The sequence below is a fragment of the Rattus norvegicus genome, chromosome 15 (assembly GCF_021556685.1).
Source record: "Rattus norvegicus strain SHRSP/BbbUtx chromosome 15, alternate assembly SHRSP_T2T, whole genome shotgun sequence".
Classification (NCBI taxonomy): Eukaryota; Metazoa; Chordata; class Mammalia; order Rodentia; family Muridae; genus Rattus; species Rattus norvegicus.
Genome location: NC_141548.1, coordinates 95,554,724 through 95,581,732, shown reverse-complemented (window position 1 = coordinate 95,581,732; position 27,009 = coordinate 95,554,724). Strand labels below are relative to the sequence as shown.

The following is a 27,009-nucleotide window of genomic DNA, read 5'->3' as shown; positions in this document are numbered from 1 at the left end:
GTAGACAAAATGAAGAAAAAAATTGAATACTCTTGCAAATATTAGATCAGTCTAAAATAATAGAGATAACCCGACCTCTTATCTAGTATATCAATGCCTAAATGCTGATACCTGAAAATTGGACTCTGACATTTTCTCACTTGGGGATATAAAAATGGACTTTGATTTATATGAATTTTTCATCTCAATATTATATTTCCGTGTTACTGATTCATGAGGAATGTGTTGCTCTGCAGTTTAAGTTAGATTTTGAACTTAATAGTAGTACTATGTTGTAGAACTTGCCTTTTAGAGGCAATTTAATCTCAACTTTTTCATATATATATATATATATATCCTAGTTATGATTAAAGTTGCTATGAAGAAACACCATGACAAAAATGTAAGTGTAGGAGTAAAGCTTTTATTTGGCTTATGCTTTCCTATCGCTGTTATTCACTGAAATAAGACAGGACAGAAACTTAAAACACTGCAGGAACCTGGAGGCAGGGGCTACCTTTAGTGACGGACTGAGATATGGAAGTGTAAGCCAAATAATCACTTACATTCCCAACATGCTTGTGGTCATTTTTAAATCTCAGCAACGGTAACGCTAATTATTACAGGGGTAGACACAGACATTTTTCCTCTAAATATTTATTAGCAAGAAAATTAGAATGAGAGAGATCATTAAGCAATAATATAAAGTGTTCAGTAGCGAGAGAGTCAGAATGAAATCTTATGTAAAGATGAATGTCAGCATCTTTGAGAATCTATGTGGGTTCCAGATACGAAGATTCTTGTATTTGAATGTGTTAGTGTTTTTTATGTAGTGCTAGTGGGTGACAACTTTTTAAAATATCCACAAGTCTAGGAGCAATTGAGAGTGCTGGAGAGTGTTTGAAGCACAGAGCAGATGGCTGGAGGAAGATAAGCGGGAGAAATCCCTCACGACTAAACTAGGATTGACATGAAATACTCTACTGACTTGTATCTTAGTTTCGGGAATATAATAAGGCTTTCCAGTTAGAATTTCAGAAAAGTTCCAGGAAGTGTTATTGGAAGCTTAAAAATGAGAATGGAAGAAAAATAAAGTTAACCGTACACAACTTATAATCAGAAGAAATATAATCATTTTTTCTACTCTCAAAGCAGTTTAATTTACATAAAAACTACTAATGTATATCTACTTAAGTTACCTTTTTTCTGTTCAAAGTCGAAGCGATAACAAAATGTTCAAACATTGTATCCATCTATTACAACCAAAGTATATACTTGGAGAGAAATAGATAAAACATATATAAATATATTATAGCAGCAGTTTCATGAAGAAAAATTTAAACTGGGGGTTTGATGCAATAGTTCAATATTTCCAAATAAACTTATTTCTGCGCTTATTTTAGCAAATGAGCTGAAATTAAACTATATAAGTAGTAAATATATCCTCAAACAATATTTCTAACTTAAATCATGTCCCTTTTTTATAGATTTATTAAACATGATCAGCTTTATCTGATACCCAATTAGGGACAGTAATTTGGAAAACTACCATTTTGTTTTTTCTTTTAAAATAAATTAAGTTACAGTCACCAAACCCAGACAGTATTGCGAATGCCCAGAAGTGCATGCTGACAGGAACCTGACATAGTTGTCTCCTGAGATTCTCTTCCAGAGACTGACAAATACAGATGTGGATGCTCCCAGCCAACCACTGGACTGAAAACTGGGTCCCCAATGGAGGAGATAGAGAAAGGACTGAAGGAGCTGAAGGGATTTGCATCCCCATAGGAATAACAACAATATCAATAAAGCAGGCACTACTGAGCTCCCAGGGACTAAAGGACAAACCAAAGAGTACACACAGAGGGACTCATGGCTCCAGATGCATATGAAGCAGAGGATAGCTTTGTCAGGCACCAGTCACAGGAGACGCCCTTCTTCCAGTGAAGCCTGGATGCTGCAGTGTAGGGGAACGCCAGGGCGCGGAGGCAGGAGGATGTGGGAGGGTAGGTCGAGGGAGCATTCTTCTAGAAACAGGGAGAGGTGGGATGGGACAGGACATTTCCAGATGGGAAACTGGGAAAGATAATAACATTTGAAATGTAAATTTTAAAAAATCTAATAAAAGAAAAGAAAAAAAATAAATTAAGTTACTTACAACAATGATACCCAATGGAAATATTATTTGTGGCATAGACTGCTTTCCATCATCTAGCAATCACATAAAGGATAAAATAAGTTTCATTGTATAGCAATGGTACCTAACATATCTAAAAACAACATGTAATTATGTTAACAGTATAATGCTAGTAGAAGCAGAAGGAGGAGGAAGAAGTGGACAAGAAGGAAATAGGAGGAGGAGGGAAGGAGGAGAAGAAAGAAGGAAGAGGAGACGAGGAGGAAGAAGAAGAGAAAGAGAAGAAGAAAAAGAGAAGGAGGAGAAGAAAGAGGGAAAGGAGAAAGAGGAAGGAGAAAAGGAGGAAGAGGAGGAGGAGGAAGAGTAGGTGGAAGAAAAACAATTTATTGTCAAGCTATATAAAACAGTAGACTCCATGCATGCAATGTCATCATTCTACCATTAAAATACATGCTGTGTGTCTATAACTACTGATTACATGGCGTGCATACTTTCCACAGTACTAAACCTTCTGAACTCACTTGTGCATTCATAACTTACAAATTGTGAAAAAGTTATGGTTGTGTCTCTATTCTATACTATTTCTGTTTTTAATTCATTTAATAGTAAGGGAAGTAAAAATAAATTTTCAGAATTATAAGAAACTTTTAAAATGCTAAGCGTTCCCATATTTCTAGTGAGTATAATAGAGGTCATTTTCATAATCTTTTCAAACAGCCTGAAACTTCCAAGTCTGCTGTAATCTGTCTATTTATCCCATACAAAGAGGACTGTCATTTTATAAGCTGTAACTTGAGGTAGAAAATTGGCTAGATAGTAAATGTTATGAAATTATGTTATTAACTCGAAAAACCTGTTTCTAGTTGTGGTGTGGCTTAACACTTCCATATACCTTTAATCAAAGAGCTTTTCATTTATTATAAACAGGAAGAACTAAAGTCAATCATAGGTCAAGTGGTGGAGCAGGCAACTGATTGACAGTTAGTGACAATAGAAAAAAATCAGAGAGAGTAGGAGGTCAGGAAGATGGGTAGAGTCACTCACAGGATTCAGAAGGGAGGAGGTTTTTGTTTGAGGTCATTTTGAGACTGCTAGGAGGAGAGTTTACATTGCCCTTTGGGACACTGGCGGAGGAGGAAGATAATCTGGGTGATTTCTCTGTCTCTGAGCTAGCAGGCTTTCTTAACAGCATCTGACTGCCAAGTCTTTATTGGTAAAATGAAATGATTGAGACTTTGTTAAACACAATTTACTCTTTGTGCAGATATACGCACAGATTGATTCAAATAGTCTGTAACTCCTGTTCCAGGGGATCCTATTCAAAATTTAGAAACCATCCATATAGTTCACATTTAGACATACTAGCCCAATGTGCATACACAAAATTTTAAATAAGAACATATTAAAAAATCCAAAGCCATGTGTGCATAATGTAAGTTCTATATAATTTTATCATTTAAAACACTTAATATTTTGCTCTCTCTCTCTCTCTCTCTCTCTCTCTCTCTCCCTCTCCCCCCACGTGTTTGTGTGTGTGTGTGTGTGTGTGTTTACTTGAACATAGTGCAATTGACCATGATGGTCAAAAACTGTCTTTGAATGACTGAGAGCTAAAGTTACAGTTTGTCTTGGGTCTTTTAACACGAGTACTGAAAACTGAATTCTGATCCTGTGTAAGAACATTAAGTTCTCTTTCCTTCTGGGCAATCTCTTTAGCTTTTAATATAAGCTGTATTTTAAAACATAAACACATTCCTTCAAAACTCATCTGAAATTCTCCAAATAGTTACATGTGTTCAAATGATAGAACCAAGGACAGAAGCACACTTCCGGATAACAGCTATTTCAATTACATGAAATGGCAGTTTAAAAAGTGATTGAATGTTTGCAAAGTTGAGAGCAGAAACCCTATCTTTATTGGCTGGTGGTAATGCTCATTTATAAATAGAAAGATGCCTATATGTTTAGTCATAAAGAATCTGCAAACCGGTAATTCATGTTAATTGAAATTTGCTTAGCCTACTTATCCCAATTGCATTGTGAATATGCAAAACTCTTGGCTTTATAAGTAAAATAATGATAACCAAGAAAGTGCTAATCCAAAGTAACTGTGTTCTTATGCCTTCATTTTTATTTAATTCATTATGAATATGCAGTGTCTGTGCTGATTGATTCTGCAAGTGGGAAGAAAATCTCTTTCTTCATAAAAGAAAGCTAATATTCATTTCAAAGGTATTTATTCAATGTTTTGGTTCTGTTTACTTGCCTTGCAATAAATGTGGACATACTTAAATTGCTCAAAATGTCTCAATGTTTGTATGTTTGTTTGTAATGCAAATATAATTTTGAAGAATTTAAACTTTTGTACTAGAAAACCAAAGTTTTGAAAACTAAGGCTACTTAAATGTTAAAGCAAAAGTTGGATCTCCTTGTTAAAAATAAGGGTTACTTCATTTGTGTGTTTTCCCTTTCCCTTTGCATTGCTACATCCAAACTTTCCTGAAAACTCCTTTCATATCTCCTTTTATCACTATTTTTTATTGCATGCATATATGTGTATGAATATATGTATATAACCTGTTTGTTATTATAATTTTTCTCATATGTATGCTTTCAGGCCTTACAGTTCAGTTGTAGACAACCAATTGTTGTAGTCCTCCCCAGGGAGAACCACTTCTGCCTCCATTTCTCTTCAATTGCCTACAGCTTTACACATAGGGTTGAAGCCACCAAAGTAGCAGCACTAGGCTAGAGTCAGAGCATCCTAGAAGATAAACTGTTTGTGCCTCAGAGGACAGAGCCCAGGGAGTGACCAACAAACTTCGTAAGAGCCAACAGATAATAAACAGATTCCAGTCATTGGGCATTGACTGATTTATACACTTGGAGTTTGGTTTTGCTTTGATTTTACTGTGACTGTACCCTAATCCTTCCTACTTAAATAAAAAGAAAAGTTTCTCTTTTTTTAATTTTACAGGATCCCACAGTTGAGAGTCCCCATTTTAAAGACATTTTAGAGTTTTACACAGACTTTGAATTTTAAAATTTAAAGGAAAGCTTGGTTATTTTAAGGAGACTTTGAACTTTTAAGTGATTAAACTTTAAAAGACTGTGGGACGTTTTAAATTTTGAAATATTTTATATTGTGGTATTCACCTCAGTGTGGAATCTTTGGGAAGATTGGGGATGGAAAGGTTGTTGGTTAATAGTCATATATTTGTGTCCCAAGTTGCAATATACTGGTCATGGTTGCTAATTATATGGCAAATTAACAAATCTAAAGTCTTAAGGAGAGCAGTCTGCAGAGAGCTCTGTCTTAATTAGTGATGGATGGTAGGCACTTTGTGGGCCATCCCTGGGCTGCTGGTCCTGTATAAAAGCAATCTGAGCAAGTGATGGTGAAAAAGCCAGTGAGCATCCTCCCTCCATGGCTTCTGCAGAAACTCAAGCAAGGTAGGAATTTGGAAACAGGAGTTTCAACTAAGGCCATAGAGGAGTTTTCTTTACTTGCATATTCCACATGGCTTGCTCAGAATGCTTTCTTATAAGACCCAGAAACACCAGCATGGAGTTGGCCCCACTCACAATGGACTTAGCCCTCCTGAACCAATTAAGAAATTGTCCCACAATCTTGCTCATGCCCTAATCTTTTGAAGAGAGGGATTTTCTCAATTATATATTCCTTCTCCCTGATGATTCTCTCTTGTAACAAGTTGATAAGTTGATATAAAATTAGCAAGAAAAACTTCAAATATACCTCTACCACTGTATTTCTACTATCTTTATATACCTACCATCTCTGTTTTACACATGCACAGGCACAAACAGAAAGAATTTGGCAAACTTTCATTAAAATTCTAAACAATAAAGTAGCATACCTGGGGCATATATACATACATGTAAGTCTATTTACCTATATTCATGGTCATAATTGACTCATTGAGTTGATTGATACAGCATACCAATAAGCATGGCATACTATATTTGAATTGATAACCATGCAGAATAAGAAAATGGAAGTCTATTTAAAGTGCAAAAACTTTATTACTTTAGGGACTGCAGGAACATGTTTTTAATAAACACAAACAATTTATGTTTGACACATTTTTCTTAGTACTGTTTAATTTTTATTATATAACTTTGTTATACTTTTAAAATATTAATCACATAATTTTTCCATTCCTTACCCTTACCTATACCCTTATCTGTTCTCATTCAAATTCATAATCTCTTTTTTCATTGTTACTACACACACACACACACACACACATATATATATATACATATATATGCATATTCTTAAGTATAACATGTTCATTCTGTATAATGTTACTCATATATATGTTTCATGTCTGACTATCTGGTATTGGATAACCAATTGGTGTTCACTTCTCCAAGAACACTGATTGCCAACTTTAATCTTTCAAAATACCTATTATTTTTCAAAATGTATTAATGCTTTAAGAATTGCACACACTCTGGGTTGGGGATTTAGCTTAAGGTAGAGCGCTTGCCTCGGAAGCGCAAGGCTCTGGGTTCGGTCCCCAGCTCCGAAAAAAAAAAAAAAAGGAAAAAAAAAAAAAAACCAAAAAACAGAGGGGCGGCACAGGTCTTCCTGGTTGCTGCCGCTGCAGAGAGCCCCTGGGCAGCACCCCACGAGCGAACTTGAGCCTCGGGATCACAGGTAAGACCAAATTTTCTGCTGCAAGAAAGCTGCCTGGTGAGCTTGGGACACAGGGAAACAGAATTTCTCTAGAACCGGGCACGTTCTGTGTTTACCGGAAGTCCCACACCCGCGGATCCCGGCCCGCAGCAGCTCTCTGCTCCCAGACCCGGTGAGAGAGAGACCCAACCGCCTGGTCAGGTGGGCACTCCTGAGGCTGCAGAGCGGAAGAGACCACCAACACTGCTCACCCCTGCCCACATCCCTGGCCCAAGAGGAAACTGTATAAGGCCTCTGGGCTCCCGTGGGGGAGGGCCCAGGAGCGGCAGGACCCCAGCCAGAGACACCACTGGACCCTGAAGGAAACAGACCGGATAAACAGTTCTCTGCACCCAAATCCCGTGGGAGGGAGAGCTAAACCTTCAGAGAGGCAGACAGGCCTGGGAAACCAGAAGAGACTGCTCCCTGCACACACATCTCGGACGCCAGAGGAAAAAGCCAAAGACCATCTGGAACCCTGGTGCACTGAAGCTCCCGGAAGGGGCGGCACAGGTCTTCCTGGTTGCTGCCGCTGCAGAGAGCCCGTGGGCAGCACCCCACGAGCGAACCTGAGCCTCCGGACCACAGGTAAGACCAAATTTTCTGCTGCAAGAAAGCTGCCTGGTGAACTCAAGACACAGGCCCACAGGAACAGCTGAAGACCTGTAGAGAGGAAAAACTACACGCCCGAAAGCAGAACACTCTGTCCCCATAACTGACTGAAAGAGAGGAAAACAGGTCTACAGCACTCCTGACACACAGGCTTATAGGACAGTCTAGCCACTGTCAGAAATAGCAGAACAAAGTGACACTAGAGATAATCTGATGGCGAGAGGCAAGCGCAGGAACCCAAGCAACAGAAACCAAGACCGCATGCCATCATCGGAGCCAAATTCTCCCACCAAAACAAACATGGAATATCCAAACACACCAGAAAAGCAAGATCTAGTTTCAAAATCATATTTGATCATGATGCTGGAGGACTTCAGGAAAGACCTGAACACACTTAGGGAAGCACAGGAAAACATTAATAAACAAGTAAAAGCCTACAGAGAGGAATCGCAAAAATCCCTGAAAGAATTCCAGGAAAACACAATCAAACAGTTGAAGGAATTAAAAATGGAAATAGAAGCAATCAAGAAAGAACACATGGAAACAACCCTGGATATAGAAAACCAAAAGAAGAGACAAGGAGCTGTAGATACAAGCTTCACCAACAGAATACAAGAGATGGAAGAGAGAATCTCAGGAGCAGAAGATTCCATAGAAATCATTGACTCAACTGTCAAAGATAATGTAAAGCGGAAAAAGCTACTGGTCCAAAACATACAGGAAATCCAGGACTCAATGAGAAGATCAAACCTAAGGATAATAGGTATAGAAGAGAGTGAAGACTCCCAGCTCAAAGGACCAGTAAATATCTTCAACAAAATCATAGAAGAAAACTTCCCTAACCTAAAAAAAGAGATACCCATAGACATACAGGAAGCCTACAGAACTCCAAATAGATTGGACCAGAAAAGAAACACCTCCCGTCACATAATTGTCAAAACACCAAACGCACAAAATAAAGAAAGAATATTAAAAGCAGTAAGGGAAAAAGGTCAAGTAACATATAAAGGGAGACCTATCAGAATCACACCAGACTTCTCGCCAGAAACTATGAAGGCCAGAAGATCCTGGACTGATGTTATACAGACCCTAAGAGAACACAAATGCCAGCCCAGATTACTGTATCCAGCAAAACTCTCAATTAACATCGATGGAGAAACCAAGATATTCCATGACAAAACCAAATTTACACAATATCTTTCTACAAATCCAGCACTACAAAGGATAATAAATGGTAAAGCCCAACATAAGGAGGCAAGCTATACCCTAGAAGAAGCAAGAAACTAATCGTCTTGGCAACAAAACAAAGAGAATGAAAGCACACAAACATAACCTCACATCAAATATGAATATAACGGAAAGCAATAATCACTATTCCTTAATATCTCTCAATATCAATGGCCTCAACTCCCCAATAAAAAGACATAGATTAACAAACTGGATACGCAACGAGGACCCTGCATTCTGCTGCCTACAGGAAACACACCTCAGAGACAAAGACAGACACTATCTCAGAGTGAAAGGCTGGAAAACAACTTTCCAAGCAAATGGTCAAAAGAAGCAAGCTGGAGTAGCCATTCTAATATCAAGTAAAATCAATTTCCAACTAAAAGTCATCAAAAAAGATAAGGAAGGACACTTCATATTCATCAAAGGAAAAATCAACCAAGATGAACTCTCAATCCTAAATATCTATGCCCCAAATACAAGGGCACCTACATATGTAAAAGAAACCTTACTAAAGCTCAAAACACACATTGCACCTCACACAATAATAGTGGGAGATTTCAACACCCCACTCTCATCAATGGACAGATCATGGAAACAGAAATTAAACAGTGATGTCGACAGACTAAGAGAAGTCATGAGCCAAATGGACTTAACGGATATTTATAGAACATTCTATCCTAAAGCAAAAGGATATACCTTCTTCTCAGCTCCTCATGGTACTTTCTCCAAAATTGACCATATACTTGGTCAAAAAACGGGCCTCAACAGGTACAGAAAGATAGAAATAATCCCATGCGTGCTATAGGACCACCACCGCCTAAAACTGGTCTTCAATAACAATAAGGGAAGAATGCCCACATATACGTGGAAATTGAACAATGCTCTACTCAATGATAACCTGGTCAAGGAAGAAATAAAGAAAGAAATTAAAAACTTTTTAGAATTTAATGAAAATGAAGATACAACATACTCAAACTTATGGGACACAATGAAAGCTGTGCTAAGAGGAAAACTCATAGCGCTGAGTGCCTGCAGAAAGAAACAGGAAAGAGCATATGTCAGCAGCTTGACAGCACACCTAAAAGCTCTAGAACAAAAAGAAGCAAATACACCCAGGAGGAGTAGAAGGCAGGAAATAATCAAACTCAGAGCTGAAATCAACCAAGTAGAAACAAAAAGGACCATAGAAAGAATCAACAGAACCAAAAGTTGGTTCTTTGAGAAAATCAACAAGATAGATAAACCCTTAGCCAGACTAACGAGAGGACACAGAGAGTGTGTCCAAATTAACAAAATCAGAAATGAAAAGGGAGACATAACTACAGATTCGGAGGAAATTCAAAAAATCATCAGATCTTACTATAAAAACCTATATTCAACAAAATTTGAAAATCTTCAGGAAATGGACAATTTCCTAGACAGATACCAGGTATCGAAGTTAAATCAGGAACAGATAAACCAGTTAAACAACCCCATAACTCCTAAGGAAATAGAAGCAGTCATTAAAGGTCTCCCAACCAAAAAGAGCCCAGGTCCAGACGGGTTTAGTGCAGAATTCTATCAAACCTTCATAGAAGACCTCATACCAATATTATCCAAACTATTCCACAAAATTGAAACAGATGGAGCCCTACCGAATTCCTTCTATGAAGCCACAATTACTCTTATACCTAAACCACACAAAGACACAACAAAGAAAGAGAACTTCAGACCAATTTCCCTTATGAATATCGATGCAAAAATACTCAATAAAATTCTGGCAAACCGAATTCAAGAGCACATCAAAACAATCATCCACCATGATCAAGTAGGCTTCATCCCAGGCATGCAGGGATGGTTTAATATACGGAAAACCATCAACGTGATCCATTATATAAACAAACTGAAAGAACAGAACCACATGATCATTTCATTAGATGCTGAGAAAGCATTTGACAAAATTCAACACCCCTTCATGATAAAAGTCCTGGAAAGAATAGGAATTCAAGGCCCATACCTAAACATAGTAAAAGCCATATACAGCAAACCAGTTGCTAACATTAAACTAAATGGAGAGAAACTTGAAGCAATCCCACTAAAATCAGGGACTAGACAAGGCTGCCCACTCTCTCCCTACTTATTCAATATAGTTCTTGAAGTTCTAGCCAGAGCAATCAGACAACAAAAGGAGATCAAGGGGATACAGATCGGAAAAGAAGAGGTCAAAATATCACTATTTGCAGATGACATGATAGTATATTTAAGTGATCCCAAAAGTTCCACCAGAGAACTGCTAAAGCTGATAAACAACTTCAGCAAAGTGGCTGGGTATAAAATTAACTCAAATAAATCAGTTGCCTTCCTCTATACAAAAGAGAAACAAGCCGAGAAAGAAATTAGGGAAACGACACCCTTCATAATAGACCCATATAATATAAAGTACCTCGGTGTGACTTTAACCAAGCAAGTAAAAGATCTGTACAATAAGAACTTCAAGACACTGAGGAAAGAAATTGAAGAAGACCTCAGAAGATGGAAAGATCTCCCATGCTCATGGATTGGCAGGATTAATATGGTAAAAATGGCCATTTTACCAAAAGCAATCTACAGATTCAATGCAATCCCCATCAAAATACCAATCCAATTCTTCAAAGAGTTAGACAGAACAATTTGCAAATTCATCTGGAATAACAAAAAACCCAGGATAGCTAAAGCTATCCTCAACAATAAAAGGACTTCAGGGGGAATCACTATCCCTGAACTCAAGCAGTATTACAGAGCAATAGTGATAAAAACTGCATGGTATTGGTACAGAGACAGACAGATAGACCAATGGAATAAAATTGAAGACCCAGAAATGAACCCACACACCTATGGTCACTTGATTTTTGACAAAGGAGCCAAAACCATCCAATGGAAAAAAGATAGCATTTTCAGCAAATGGTGCTGGTTCAACTGGAGGGCAACATGTAGAAGAATGCAGATCGATCCATGCTTATCACCCTGTACAAAGCTTAAGTCCAAGTGGATCAAGGACCTCCACATCAAACCAGACACACTCAAACTAATAGAAGAAAAACTAGGGAAGCATCTGGAACACATGGGCACTGGAAAAAATTTCCTGAACAAAACACCAATGGCTTATGCTCTAAGATCAAGAATCGACAAATGGGATCTCATAAAACTGCAAAGCTTCTGTAAGGCAAAGGACACTGTGGTTAGGACAAAACAGCAACCAACAGATTGGGAAAAGATCTTTACGAATCCTACAACAGATAGAGGCCTTATTTCCAAAATATACAAAGAACTCAAGAAGTTAGACCGCAGGGAAACAAATAACCCTATTAAAAAATGGTGTTCAGAGCTAAACCAAGAATTCACAGCTGAGGAATGCCAAATGGCTGAGAAACACCTAAAGAAATGTTCAACATCTTTAGTCATAAGGGAAATGCAAATCAAAACAACCCTGAGATTTCACCTCACACCATTGCGATTGGCTAAGATCAAAAACTCAGGTGACAGCAGATGCTGGCGAGGTTGTGGAGAAAGAGGAACACTCCTCCATTGTTGGTGGGATTGCAGACTGGTAAAACCATTCTGGAAATCAGTCTGGAGGTTCCTCAGAAAATTGGACATTGAACTGCCTGAGGATCCAGCTATACCTCTCTTGGGCATATACCCAAAAGATGCCTCAACATATAAAAGAGACACGTGCTCCACTATGTTCATCGCAGCCTTATTTATAATAGCCAGAAAATGGAAAGAACCCAGATGCCCTTCAACAGAGGAATGGATACAGAAAATGTGGTACATCTACACAATGGAATATTACTCAGCTATCAAAAACAACGAGTTTATGAAATTCGTAGGCAAATGGTTGGAACTGGAAAATATCATCCTGAGTGAGCTAACCCAATCACAGAAAGACATACATGGTATGCACTCATTGATAAGTGGCTATTAGCCCAAATGCTTGAATTACCCTAGATCCCTAGAACAAACGAAACTCAAGACGGATGATCAAAATGTGAATGCTTCACTCCTTCTTTAAATGAGGAAAAAGAATACCCTTGGCAGGGAAGGGAGAGGCAAAGATTAAAACAGAGACTGAAGGAACACCCATTCAGAGCCTGCCCCACATGTGGCCCATACATATACAGCCACCCAATTAGACAAGATGGATGAAGCAAAGAAGTGCAGACCGACAGGAGCCGGATGTAGATCGCTCCTGAGAGACACAGCCAGAATACAGCAAATATAGAGGCGAATGCCAGCAGCAAACCACTGAACTGAGAATAGGTCCCCTATTGAAGGAATCAGAGAAAGAACTGGAAGAGCTTGAAGGGGCTCGAGACCCCAAAAGTACAACAATGCCAAGCAACCAGAGCTTCCAGGGACTAAGCCACTACCTAAAGACTATACATGGACTGACCCTGGACTCTGACCCCATAGGTAGCAATGAATATCCTAGTAAGAGCACCAGTGGAAGGGGAAGCCCTGGGTCCTGCTAAGACTGAACCTCCAGTGAACTAGTCTATGGGGGGAGGGCGGCAATGGGGGGAGGGTTGGGAGGGGAACACCCATAAGGAAGGGGAGGTGGGAGGGGGATGTTTGCCCGGAAACCGGGAAAGGGAATAACACCCGAAATGTATATAAGAAATACTCAAGTAAATAAAAAAAAAAAAAAAAAAAAAAAAAAAAAAAAAAAAAAAAAAAAAAAAAAAAACCAAAAAACAAGAATTGCACACACTAAAATTTTTTTTTCTTTTCTTTTTTTCCGGAGCTGGGGATCGAACCCAGGGACTTGCGCTTCCTAGGCAAGCGCTCTACCACTGAGCTAAATCCCCAACCCCACACACTAAACTTTTATTCATTTCCCCATCACCTACAAGATCCACCCTCTCTTCCAAATACAACCAACTCCATTTCTACCTCTTTATTCATTGCCCTTATCTATTGTCTAAAATTATATTTGTCCTTAACTTCCTAGCTGTATAGACTACTCGATGTTACTCTCGTAATTAGTATGTTCTTATATAATAGGTTGTGCTGTCAATAAAGATTTTAATTTCATTTTCAAGCCATATGATTTTTGTTTTAATTTTAACTATATAACAAAACCTAAAATTCATGAAAAACAACAATAAATGCATCTGTTTATCGAGTACAATATATTGATTTACTTTATGTTCACAACATAGTTATCACGAAACCAAGAGAAAATGATATATACCATTTCAGAAAGTGGTCTGTCATTACCCATAGATTAAAAAAATAATAGTGATGATGGTAAGGCCTGAAAAGAATACATACAGAACACACTGAACACCAAGAAGTAGGGATGGTTCCTACTTAGAGTCTTCATCCCTACTGACTAGTGTTCATGCTTTGGAAAATATTATGCATGCTAACAGATGAGAAATGTAAACACCAATTGTGGTAGTTTGAATAACAATGGCTCCATAGGTTCATATATTTGAATTCTTACTTATCAGTGATTGTCACTGTTTATGATTGGGAAGTATGACCTTGAATGTTTAGATGTGGCCTTCTTGTAGGAAATGTATCAGTGGGATTGACTTTGAGATTTTCAGAATGACAAGCAAGGATCAGTGGCCTGAGGACCCTGATATAGAGCTCTCAGCTCCTCCATTATTATGTCTATCTGTTTGCTACCATTCCTCCCATCATGCTGATAAGAGACGAAACTTCTGAAACTGTAAGAATACCCCATTCAGATGCTTTCCTTTATAAGAGTTGTTATGATGTGACCTCATAGCAATAGAATATTGATTAAAGCACCAACCCAGATGTAAACCTTCAATCAATAATGAGGTTCTGTCTGCAGGCTACGCAGTACAACCGTATACAAAACTAAAGGAGTTACCAACCAACATCTAATTGGATTTAAGTCTCATTCTATGTGATGAAATTCATCCTTGTCACTACTGGGTGGTCAGGAAACTCAGACTAGATAGACCAAGGGCCCAGGGGAAAACCAAACACTACTCTCTTGCTAAGGGAACATAAGAAGACTCAATGACATTCTGTTATACTCAATCAAGAAGACTCAATGATATTCTAGTTTCCCTGTCACCATCAGAGAATCTACCTCCTGAACCAGATGGAAATACATAATAAACCCGAAGCCAGACCTTATTATGAGAGTGGGAGATGTTGCAACACTCAGTTCTAAGTGGGTTCTCTCTGTCAGCCCCTCCTCTCGAGTTTCAGAGAATACTGAAGAAGAGGAGGGGGGGAAGACTGTAAGAACCAGAGGAGATAGAGTACACGTAAGAAACAAAGCCATCTAAACAGAGCAGGAAGAAGTATATATGAGTATGAACTCACAGCAACTATGGCAGCATGTGCAGGGCCTGTTTGGCTCAGGGTCAAAACGGAAAACATGTACTTCTCTCCCTAATCCAGAGGCTCCTTCTAAGTGATAACAACTTGAATGACTTTCTTTTTTCCTCAACTGAGTCTCACCTGATATAAAAGGCTCTTTAGTACAGACTCCAGGCTCAGCCGTAACTGGGTAACACAAAGTGAACTCAATGGAATTTTGAATGTTCTTGTCAGGAACTTTTTTACAGTATTTTTGCATATATATTAAGGTTTCTCTTGTCTATACATGTTTTTTATTAGTTTTTATTTGGCCCCTTTTCTTCTGTTTGTACATTGTTTCCTATTCTGAATTATTTGCTTTATTACTACTAATAATATCACTATCATTATTAATAAAATAGTAATTTAAATACTTTAAATTTACTTGTAATTAACTATTTAACTAAGAAATCAAATTTAAAAATAATATCAATAAATTTAATATTAATATTACCAATTTAAACTTAATAATAACAATTTTGCCTGTTTATGATCCTGTCAGAGAGGAAGGGTATAGATGGTATTGGGTGAGTACAGGAAGGCCTGGGAAGGAGTTGTATGAGGGAAAAACAAGTTTTTTGTTAAAAAAATTGTTTTTCCATTAAAAAAAATCAGAGGCTGATTTAAAAAAATGCTGTGCATACGAAAGAGCTCTCAAGAGAATAAATAAAAGTAAAATTTCAAATATGCTATTTATTTGGAAAGTAGGGAGGCACAAACTAGAACAACCTTGAATTTTAATTTCTTCTTAATGAAAAGGCTAAGATTTAAAAAAAGAAAGGCAAAGAATGCTATGAAGTTGTATGGAAAAGAAAGCTTGCCTTTATTGTTCTAAGGGTTTCAAACTGGTTAAGCTACTCTGAAAAATCAGTGTGAAGAACTTTGAAAAACTAAAAATAAATTTACCATATGATCAAGCTGTAACACTCCTACGAATATGCCCAAAGTATGGGCATTCTATGCCACAGGTGCTTGTTCAGTCATGTTTACTGCTGCTCTATTCAGTTGCTAGGAAATGCAAACAACTAAATGTCCTTGAACTGTTGAATGGATATTGAAAATAGGGTACATGTACAGTAGGAGACATGAGTCACTCATAAAGAAAACTGAAATCATGGAATTTGCAGGTATGTGTATGGAATTAGAAAAGATAATTGAGTGATGTAATCTATACCAACAAATACAATATAGTATGTTCTCTCTGGTCTGTGCTCCTAACCTCAAATCTTCAGTTCTACAACTAAACTTAAAGTCTGCTTGACAAGAAAGAAATTATCCCATAATACAGTAAACCAAGCCAACTATTGTTATCTTAAGGGGTCATATGTCTTAGGGAGTAAGTCTACAACTGCCACTTTACCTGTTTCCTAATTGCATTCTATCCTCAAAACCAAGACAAGTGCAACTGTCTCTTACAATAGGAGGCTCCTGTTCCTCACTGTGCCAGCGACAGCTGTATCTTCTCATGCAGTGCCAGCCTCGATCCACAGACAAGATGGTGAAGGTCTGTATAAACAGATTTGACAATATTGGACACCTGGTTAACAGGGCTGCCTTCTGCTCTGCAGCTAGGAAAGTAGAGATTGTTGCCATCAACAATCCCTTCATTGACCTCAACTGCATAGTCTACGTGTTCCAGTATGACTCTACCCATAGAAAATTCAACGGCACAGTCAAGTCTGAGAATGGGAAGCTTGTCACCAATGGGAAGCCCATCACCATCTTCCAGGAGCGAGATTCAGCTAACATGAAATGGGGTGTCGCTGGTGCTGAGTATGCTGTAAAGTCTACTGGAGTCTTCACCACCATGGAGAAGGCTGGATCCCTCGGCCGATGCCCCCATGTTTGTGATGGATGTGAACCACAAGTAATATGGCAACTCACTCAAGCTTGTCAGCAATGCATCCTGCACCACCAACTGCTTAGCCCCCTGGCCAAGGTCATCCACTACAACTTTGGCATCGTGGAAGGGCTCATGACCACAGAATATATTGTCACTGCCTCTCAGAAGACTGTGGATGGCCCCTCTGGAAAAATGTGGTGTGATGGCCGTGCGGCAGCCCAGAACATCATCCCTGACCCACCTGTGCTGCCAAGGCAGTGGGCAAGGTCATCCCAGATCTGAACAGTACGCTCACTGGCATGTCTTTCTGTGTTCCTACCCCAATGTATCCACTGTGGATCTGACATGCAGCCTGGAGAAACCTGCCACGTACGATGACATCAAGAAGGTGGTGAAGCAGGCAGGCAAGGGCCCACTAAAGAGCATCCTGGCCTACACCGAGGACCAGGTTGTCTCCTGCGACTTCAACAGCAGTTCCCACTCTTCCACCTTTGATGTTGGGGCTGGCATTGCTCTCAATGACAACTTTGTAAAGCTCATTTCTTGGTATGACGATGAATACAGCTACAGAAATAGGGTAGTGGACATCATGGTCTCCAATGAATAAGAAACCCTGGGCCACCTAACCCAGCAAGGACCCTGAGAACAAGAGAGAGGCCTTCAGTTACTGAGAAGTCCCCATTCCAACTCAGTCCACAACACTGAGCATCTCCCTCACAATTTCCGTCCCAGACTCCCATAATAGTAGGAGGGGACAAGGGAGCCCACCCTACTCTCTTGAATACCATCAATAAAGTTCTCTGCACCACCCACCCCACCCCCAATAGGAGAAAACTACAGTAAAGTACAACCGTCCAAACGTTACAGAGTCGGAGATTGTGTGGTGCCCAGTACAAACAGATGAATGAACAGTAGCATAGCTGCACCAAAACGACTAATTAAGATACAGAAGAGGGGGGTTGGGGATTTAGCTCAGTGGTAGAGCGCTTGCCTAGCAAGCACAAGGCCCTGGGTTCGGTCCCCAGCTCCAAAAAAAAAAAAAAAAAAAAAAAGATACGGAAGAGGGATTGGTGAGAAAGCAAGAGCCTGACAGCATCAGTTTGCTGTAACCTTGTATCTTGAGGATAAATATGGAAGATATCCCCATAAAGTCTGGACAATATGCATCCTTAAGTAGGACCTTAATAAGAACAATGCAGATAAACATATATTTAGAATGTGTGTGTTAACAATTAGTGAAAAATTATCAATGAACTTTGAAGAAAAGGTATATGAGAGTAATTGACAGGAGGAAAGGCAAGCATGGACATTTATAATTATTTTTTATCTAAAAATTAAAATTAATAAAAGTATGGTATTTTCTAATGAGAAATATTTTCAATTTTATGGGTATGTTGAAGAACACAAAACATTACTTCTAAGTAAAACATTTGACCACAGTTCAATAACATATTTATCCAAGAACTAACTTCTTCCTCTTCTTGTTCAATCTTCAGTCCCGAGCTGCTTTACAGTTGAACATTAACAGTTTAACAGAGCAGCACACTCTGAAAATGAATTTCACACAGACTTCATTTTTCCCTTCCTCTAAACTTTAGAATCAAAACCTACCAATTTTTGCCCAGCACTAACATAATTTATGACCCCTACATCCTCAGCTTTTGTAGGAAGGCATCATTTCTCCCTTGTTCTCAAGGCAAGCCCAAAAGCTATTTCTGTCTCCCCAGCAAACCACATCCATCTCCTCTTCTCCAACAGCAGTGTACCATGCTAGTGTTCCTTGCCTCACTGACTGCAATAATGTCTTAAATATTTTATCTGCTCTGGTACCAAATACGTTCAAGCAGAGTTACTTTTTTTTTTTTTGATAAAATGTGACTGTGCTTATGTTTTCCCTTTAAAGTATTTTTCACTTAGCAAATTGCATGCATAATCACACTGAAAATTCCCTATGATAAAGCTGCAAGCCAGTTATCCATTTACTGCTCACCTCGCCCGAAGCTGGTTCCTACCTTTTTCTGGGCCCAGAGTCATTGCAAGTTTCCCTAGCTTTGTCGTTTATGAACTGACATCAAACTAGCAATGACACATTTCAAAATTATATTTAGAAAGAAAATATCACAGTTGCACACGAATTAATTGAGATGCTTCAAAAACGGAATAAGACAATTTACCTTATGTATTAAGAGATAAGTGATAGGAAACTCAGAAATGATTTACATATATCCCTGTATTTATAACTAAGACTACCAAATCTTCCAAATTGTTTGAAAAAAATATGTGCAGCAATTTTTTAAAGAAGTAAAGCATTATAAACTCAATAATATAATCATTGCTAACTATTTTGAAATAATTTCATTTATTTTGCAATGAAGGGAAGAAAATAAGTGGACTGCAAAATGCATGCCAGAAAGTCTCTAATGCTTTAAACATATTACTTCTTTGAGAGCTTCATACCAGGAACTTTGTGCCCACTTCTCTACTTCATGCTGGAATTTCCCTGGCTTGAACATTCATGAGTTTCATGTGTGCTGAGTTCCTAGTGAAAATGCTCTGTCAAGTCGGGAAGTTGGTCCATATGGCTATCACTTTGTCTCTCATATGATCGCTCCCCCTTATCCCTAATACCTTAACACCCCTATGTGATGGATGGGGAGAGTGATTGATGCATATTTTCTTTAGGGTTAAACATTCTGAAGACCCTTATTCTAAACACCTTAACCAGTTGAAGTCTGTGTGTTAATCAATATCAAATACAAATAGGAAATTCTCGGTTGAGGATTTATATATACATCAACCTATATTTATAAAGATAATGTATTTAAGAAATCAGTTTAAAACTATGTCCTTTTAATCACATAAGAGCAATAGGTTCTCCCTTAGGACCAATGATTTGTCTAATAATAGATTCTAATATTTTTATTTCTTACCTAACCAATGCATTTTAGATTATACAAATTTAATATAATTGTTCTGATTCAAAAAATGTAGAAACAAAATATATCTATTTATCCTAAAATGAAAATCATTTCCATATATCAAATGTTTCAGTCACTTAAAAATTGCATACTAGAAATTTCAGACAATACAAGCTGGATTCCTGGTCTCTCTCTCTCTCTCTCTCTCTCTCTCTCTCTCTCTCTCTGTCACATATACACATACAGCATATGCACATATACACATAGAATCACAGGAATATATATTTAACAATAATTCAATAGTTAATATATTTCAAAGCTATAAACCAAGACACTGAATTTATAATTAGAAATGCATATAATTTAATGCATTGTTTAGTTTGCAATCAGCCACTGAAAGAAATAAAATAGATTCTGTATACAGAAATATATAAATAAAAATTAATTACTGAAAAATGCTCTACAATTTCTCTTCTAGACAAGAGCTGTTTTCCAATTAAATTCTCTTGAAGAAAGCATGTTTTCCATTGGTGAAACAACAGTGAGATTTGCAAGCTGTTAATTATGCAGAACCCCCTGAGAGGTGGAGATAATTTCTGTGGGGGGCACAGGAAAGCATTGTTGAACAAATTCTCTGTTATCAGTGGAGAGTAAAGCTGGATTCCGTTCTTCCCTTCACCAAGGAGTGTCACTTTAAAGTGTTATTTAAATATGCTAAATAACGAAATGACTGTGGGAAAATGTATTTACAAATGGAACAGCTATTGTTTCAAACCATATATATATATATATATATATATATATTTGATATGATATTCTAGAACATAGCAAAATTAGCATGATTGCAACATAAGTTATTATTATAAGCTTAAAGATACATGGCATATGTGGTAGTTAATATTTCTATTCCAGTAATTAATAAGCCCGTAACAATATCTGTTATATCAAATACACATAAATTTACTATAAAATTTAGTGTTTTAGTGTTGACAATATTTATTCTAACAGACTTTCAAATCATAATAAAACCTAAGCCCAAACATCAACATGACATTTTTTTTACTATCACTGTCTCATGAAATTGGGAGAGTGAGTAGCCTTTTAATAAAGTTTATGTGTCATTGAAAAGGTAAGGTGAGGAGAGATTGAAAAAAAAAATCTCACGTAAAGATGCAGTATCTTTATCTTTATCTTCTGATATATTTCAGAGCTCAGTCTCTAATGCTGCCTTTATTTTACTTCAGCAAAGTCTTCAGTTTGATTTCTTTGTCCAGTACCAGGCAAATCTGAGGAAGAATAAAACACCGGATCACGGTAGGTTGGCAGAATTCTCATTGAGTAATTTTCTGCTGTTTCTGGTAGACTCTGAATTTCTAGCACTGGCTTTGTACTTGCCTTCTTTTGACCCTCTTTGTCCTTGATCTTCTTGCTGGAAATAGTACCCTTAGCCGATGATTACCACTATTTTCTGAGGAGTTTATCACAACTATATACATGTTTTCCAGATTTTGTATGCTCCATATTTTGTCTCTGTCTTTTTCGCAACATTCTCTATGTTGAAGAAAGTCCCTGCATCTGCTTTAACCAGAGAGAGAGAGAGAGAGAGAGAGAGAGAGAGAGAGAGAGAGAGCAATCACTAGTTTCCTGCCATGAACCTTAATATCTTTGTTCCAGAAAGTATTATTTTAGAGGAAAGGTGCCTCAAAGAAGAAGGAGAAAAATCTATTACAGCAAAAATGGTTTGAATAAAATAGAGCACAAAAATGGGCAATTCTTTTACTAGTGCATCAAAAATTTAATGCCCCTCCTTGATGCAACAAAATATTAAAACTACGTTATATTTCAGAAGGTTGAATGTGTGTGGGGGGGGGCGTGCGCGCGCGTGTGTTTTACAGAGACTTGCACTAAATGTTCTTCATAGTTTTGTCATATAAATGGCCTCAAACATGATACAACCAATTATCTATCGTCATTAATTTCATTCATTTTTAAATGTGTTTTTCCTACGAGATTCAGCTACAGCAAGAAAGATTTGATAATTTAAGTGGCAGTTTTTCTTCATAAACAAACAGATATTCTTCTATGGTCCTGGCATGGTACTGTGTGTCTTGAGAACTGTCCTTTCTTGCTATTTTGTATACCCTAAAAGCAATTTGTCTGTAATGTGGAGTAGATGATTCCAGCCAATATTTTCAGTAGATGAAAGGACAATTAGAGTAGTTTGAAAATAAACAAGGGTCTATTGTTGTTGTTGTTGCTGTTGTTGTTGTTGTTGTTGTTATTTTTGTTGTTTTGCTTTTTGTTTTTATCATTCTTGCTTTGGGTATGGAAGCAAAAGATTAAATGGCAACCCAAGGGTTTGTATCAACTCTCCTACGCTCTGTACCAACGGGCAGCACTCTGGTCTCCTATATGGACAGCATCATTCCAATTGCAATGCTGGTTCGGACTCAGAAAACTGACAGAGCACCTTGGAAAGAAAAGATGACCTAGAAGCTAAAATAGATTACAACCAAGAGATCCTAAATTAGCAGGAGGTTCCAAGAGTTCCTTGTTGGCATACACATATAATCTCTTGAAAGTCCACACTTTCTCTATTCATAAGTGAGATACTCAGAGGACCTTTGGATTTCGTGCAGCCTGCATTTGATCTACGGTTACTACTCTGACTTCTTAGCTGGGTACATTGTAACTTTACAATAGGTTCTGAGCCTCCAGCTTATTTCCTCTGGCTTTAAACTTTATAGCCAGTAGACTGCTTCTTGAAGCTCTTGATTATAAAAGCCACTGTCTTCTACAATGTCTTCACTTTGTGATGGACAGTTGGAATTTGGTGCTGGAAGCTTTTAGTGGTTACACATTTGATCACAGATCCTAAAAGGATCATGAGAAATATAAGAATTCCAACACAACAGACCATTGAGGCAAGAATTTGGGTGCATACAGTGGCACGAGGACCACACTACTAGTATAAGGGGCTTGTGTGATGATGCTTTGAGCAGAAACCAACTATAAGCCTAGGTGTCACTCACAGAGGATTTTTATTTCTTTCACGGCATCACCCAGAAACTGTGATATGAACTTTGTCAACAATTCTAGACAGTCAGCTTCTTGATGTTTTCGGGTGTCATTATCTATGCCTTAAAATGACTTGGTGGTGGCCGTGGTGGTTTTTTATCAATTTTTTGAACTTTCCAGATGAGGTTTTTTTTTTCACTTTTGTGTATACATGTCTTCTGGAGTGTGCCATGTGTGTTCGGTAGGACATACCACATAGAGACCACAATAAAGCATCAGACAAACTAGAATTGGTTAAATGTGAGTGTGTCCTAATAACTGAACCTATTCCTTGGCAAGAGAGGTAAGCGCTCCTAACCACTGAGCCATCTCCCCAGTTCCTAAAGGTGATTTTAAAATCTATTCTTTACTGTTCTCCCAAATGCAGCTGAACTGGTATCAGTATTTTACTTTCTTGCGTTTTAATGACAATCTATTTTAATCCTTTTGGATATTCCAATAACTCTTTTCTTTGTATTTTCTTAGTGACACTATGTTTGTTAGTAAAACCTTTATCATCATATCAGTTGATGGAATTAATAGGAGCTAATATATGTGAATTGCCCTTTAATGCCTCACACAAATGCTATGTCTAGATTTCTGTTTTCTGTATTCCTTCCACCACTTGCATGGTTTTCTACAAAATTTCTCACCAAGATATTTAATTTAATGCGATGCAAGACGGATTAAATTTGAGTTTTCATTTGCAATGACTTTGTTCCCTTAATTCCATGTCCTGAGTATGGCAGCCCTCTCCAAGAATTAATTTCTGCCAGTAGCTGGAATCGTAATGTGTGTCTGCGAAGGAAGCACAGTGGAAAGATTTGTTTCCAGATAATTAGGCCATTCTAATTTGTTACTTGAGCATGCCATACATGCACAAAATGTATTTTAATGTATTCACCCCACTGTTTTCCTCAAACTCCCCCTCCAGAACCAAACAGCCCATCTTCATTCTTATGCCATTAATAAAGTTATGATTATTAGTAGCCTCCTGACTCCAATTAATACTAATTGATGCTAATTAATACTAATACAAAACAATATGCTCATGGGTATAAAGCATTCTAGAAGGAGTGAGCAACTTAACAGTAGTCACATTGCTGATAACAAAGGGCTCTCCTTCCCTTGGTAGCCACCACAATAGCACTGCAGTTATCGGTGGGTCCACAGGAGCCCATCCACGTCCATCCTAGAAGTCTTACCAGCATGATGTGGGGTAGATATTCTGCAAGCAGCCACTGCTGCTGTAAGTTGCTCTGTTAGTACTAATCCAGTATCTAGAGAGAAGACAATATTTGACACCTCTCCCCATACCTAAGCTCTTCACTTCTCTCTCAGTTTCCTTAGATTGTTCCTAACCATTGGCTAGCCCACTTCAGAACCTCACAGTCAACTATTTTCATCACTTCAAGCAGTTTTTTCATTAACTTTTTTTTTGTATTAACAACTACCTGCTACAAAGAGAAACTTGTTTGATCCAGGTGGAGAACAAGCCCATATTTATTGAATGCTTATCTAGTGAAACAAATCCAGTCGGTTTCCACATTTCGCTCATGCTCTCCCCAGTATGGGCATTTGGCGAGGTTTAGAATAATAACCATGAGCTTATCCTTGTGAAACAGCCTTCAAATACAAACAAGATTGTTGCTGAGTACCATCATACCCTTTCTACCATTACAGCAGAGGATATAACTTCTCTGGCAGTCAATATTGTGCCATGCCGGGTCCAATACCGAACAAGATCATTGAATACAATTCCTCTCCATTGAACATCACAGTACCTTCTAGCACCATGAAATCTAGATAGCTGGGGAAATTTTTTGTTTAATTTGAATTGATTTGTTGATGGCTTGAAACAAAAACAGGTGGTGCTACAACATCAACATAATAGTACTTAATTATGGGAGAAACCAAGAGGAAAGCAAATAGCTATGTTATTTTGGTATGACAAATCTGTGACTTTTAACTCCTAGGATACCTATAAGTTTTTTTCTGGTACCAAGATTTTAATAAAATATCCCATGTTTTCTTGGAGGATTATTATGTATTTATGCACAATTTTCTCATTAAACTCCTTTTTCACTTAAAAATTAATTAGTTTGATGCCTACTGAATTTCTATATGCATTCTTTTATCATTTTAATTTAGGTCAAATCCAACCTCATCTTCTTTCAGATCTCATGACCCTATCCTAACTTAAGTCTTTCAAACAACGTGTCTCCTTCCTTTTATGTTACCAATTTGTGCTCTCTTCTTAAAATTTTAGGTGGGTTGAAAGACCGTAGGCTTTCACATGGCCATCAGCATAACATGCATTATGGTTGAGTCTTCCTCACCCTTTCATATCCTCTTCCCCTACATACTTTATCCTTTCCACACCCAGATCTCCTTTCCTATTTTCATGTCACGCTTATTTTTCTAGATTCCCCCTGCTGTAATGCACCTAACCTCAAAGGCCTGTTTCTCATTACTTGGCTCCCACATGTATGCTAAGTTAAGAAAAAGATTCAAAGTTACAATCTACCTATGAGAGAACACGGTAACTTATGGTATGGAAACAACTGAGTTGTAAACACTCTAGCAGAAGTCATATGCCTTGTGAAGAGGGCATTTGACCTATGATGTCATCTCATACTCTATACAAGCTACGCTGGCTTTATGACTGTCACAGATTCACAATAATTTCATTTAGGATAAAAGTGTCACTTGATAAAATTTTCTTCATAGTCTAATTTATTTATTAGTATGAGACTTAGATATATATTAAATCTATCCCTGGTTTAATACTAGGCTCCAGATTGTGGGTATTAGCTTTAAGTATTAGGTGTATTTTTGACTCATCACTTAGAAGAAATTTTGCATTAAATTTTTGGTGCCATTTACACTCTATGAACTTTTCTTCTAAAACTTTGATGGTTTAAGGATCTGTAAATTATAAATCTCTCTAATATACAAATTGGAACACAGAAACACCTTTTAATTTTGATATCTACAGTGAGAGGTACCATAATTCAATGCTCGATTATGCTTCCATATTATTCTAATTTGGGGTAGCACACCACCTTTCCTAACTGTCATATAGAGTACTGAAGATATAAATTTAGGTGCTCATTGGTTGGTGGTTTAGTCCCTGAGAGCTCTGGAGTGACTGGTTGGTTGATACTGTTCTTCATATGAGTTTTAAAGCACTTCAGACCCTTCAGTCTTTTCTCTAACTCCTCCATTGTGGTTCCCTTGTTCAGTCCAATGGTTAGCTGCAACAATCCTCATCTATATCAGTAGGGCTCTGGCAGAGCCTCTCAAGAGACACCCATATCTGGCTTCTGTCAGCAATCACTTCTTGGCATCAGCAATAGTAACTGGACCACCAACCTATGAGTACACCGGGAGGGACCCATGACTCTAGTCACATATGTGGCAGAGTATGGCATTGTCCACCATCAATGGGAGGAAAAGCTCTTGGTCCCGTGAATGCTTGTTTCCCCAATGGACAGTAATGCCAGGGTGTTGAGGTTGGAGTGGGTGGGTGGGAATGGGAGCATCCTCATAGAAGCAGGGGGCGGAGAAGAGGGTATGAAAGAGAAGAAAAGGGGGATAACGTTTAAAATGTATATACATAAAATATCTAAGAAAAATAAAATTATTAAGAAAAGTTAAAAAAGTGCTAAATTAATTTCTAATTACAGTTAACTAAAAGCAGCAGGTAAGAATAATATTTTCATTTTAGGTATATACGTTCAAAAAGTACATTGTTCAAAGTAGTCATGTGATAGCTTTTAAATTAATATCTGTACTAAAATAACATTACCTAGGAATTTATTTCATGCCATTGTTAATTATATACAAGGGTCTTTTAAAACAGAAGTGTTTTCAATATGATCAGATTATGTGTACATGAGCATAGTTATACAGGTAAAATAATTTACTCTAATTGTTGAAATGTAAGAAAATGTATGCTGAATAGGAGTCTCTGAACAAATGCTTAAATTGCTTCTTGTGTTCATTTCAAGTAACACTGGGAGGCTCCATGGGGAATCTATGGAATTTTGCCATTTTGTAGAGGCATGAATTTTATAATAGTATTAACAGTGGGGAGTCCTTGCTGTCTTTATTTATGAGAATGAATAACTGTTACACCTGTCTAACTCTTTGGGAATTCTAT

At 37.7% G+C, this 27,009-nt stretch overlaps 1 pseudogene; it reads left to right on the top strand.

Moving 5' to 3' along the window:
- Positions 1 to 16,521: 16,521 nt before the first annotated feature.
- On the top strand, positions 16,522 to 17,476 carry LOC148001132 (glyceraldehyde-3-phosphate dehydrogenase pseudogene; annotated as a pseudogene).
- The last annotated feature ends 9,533 nt before the right edge of the window (positions 17,477 to 27,009 follow it).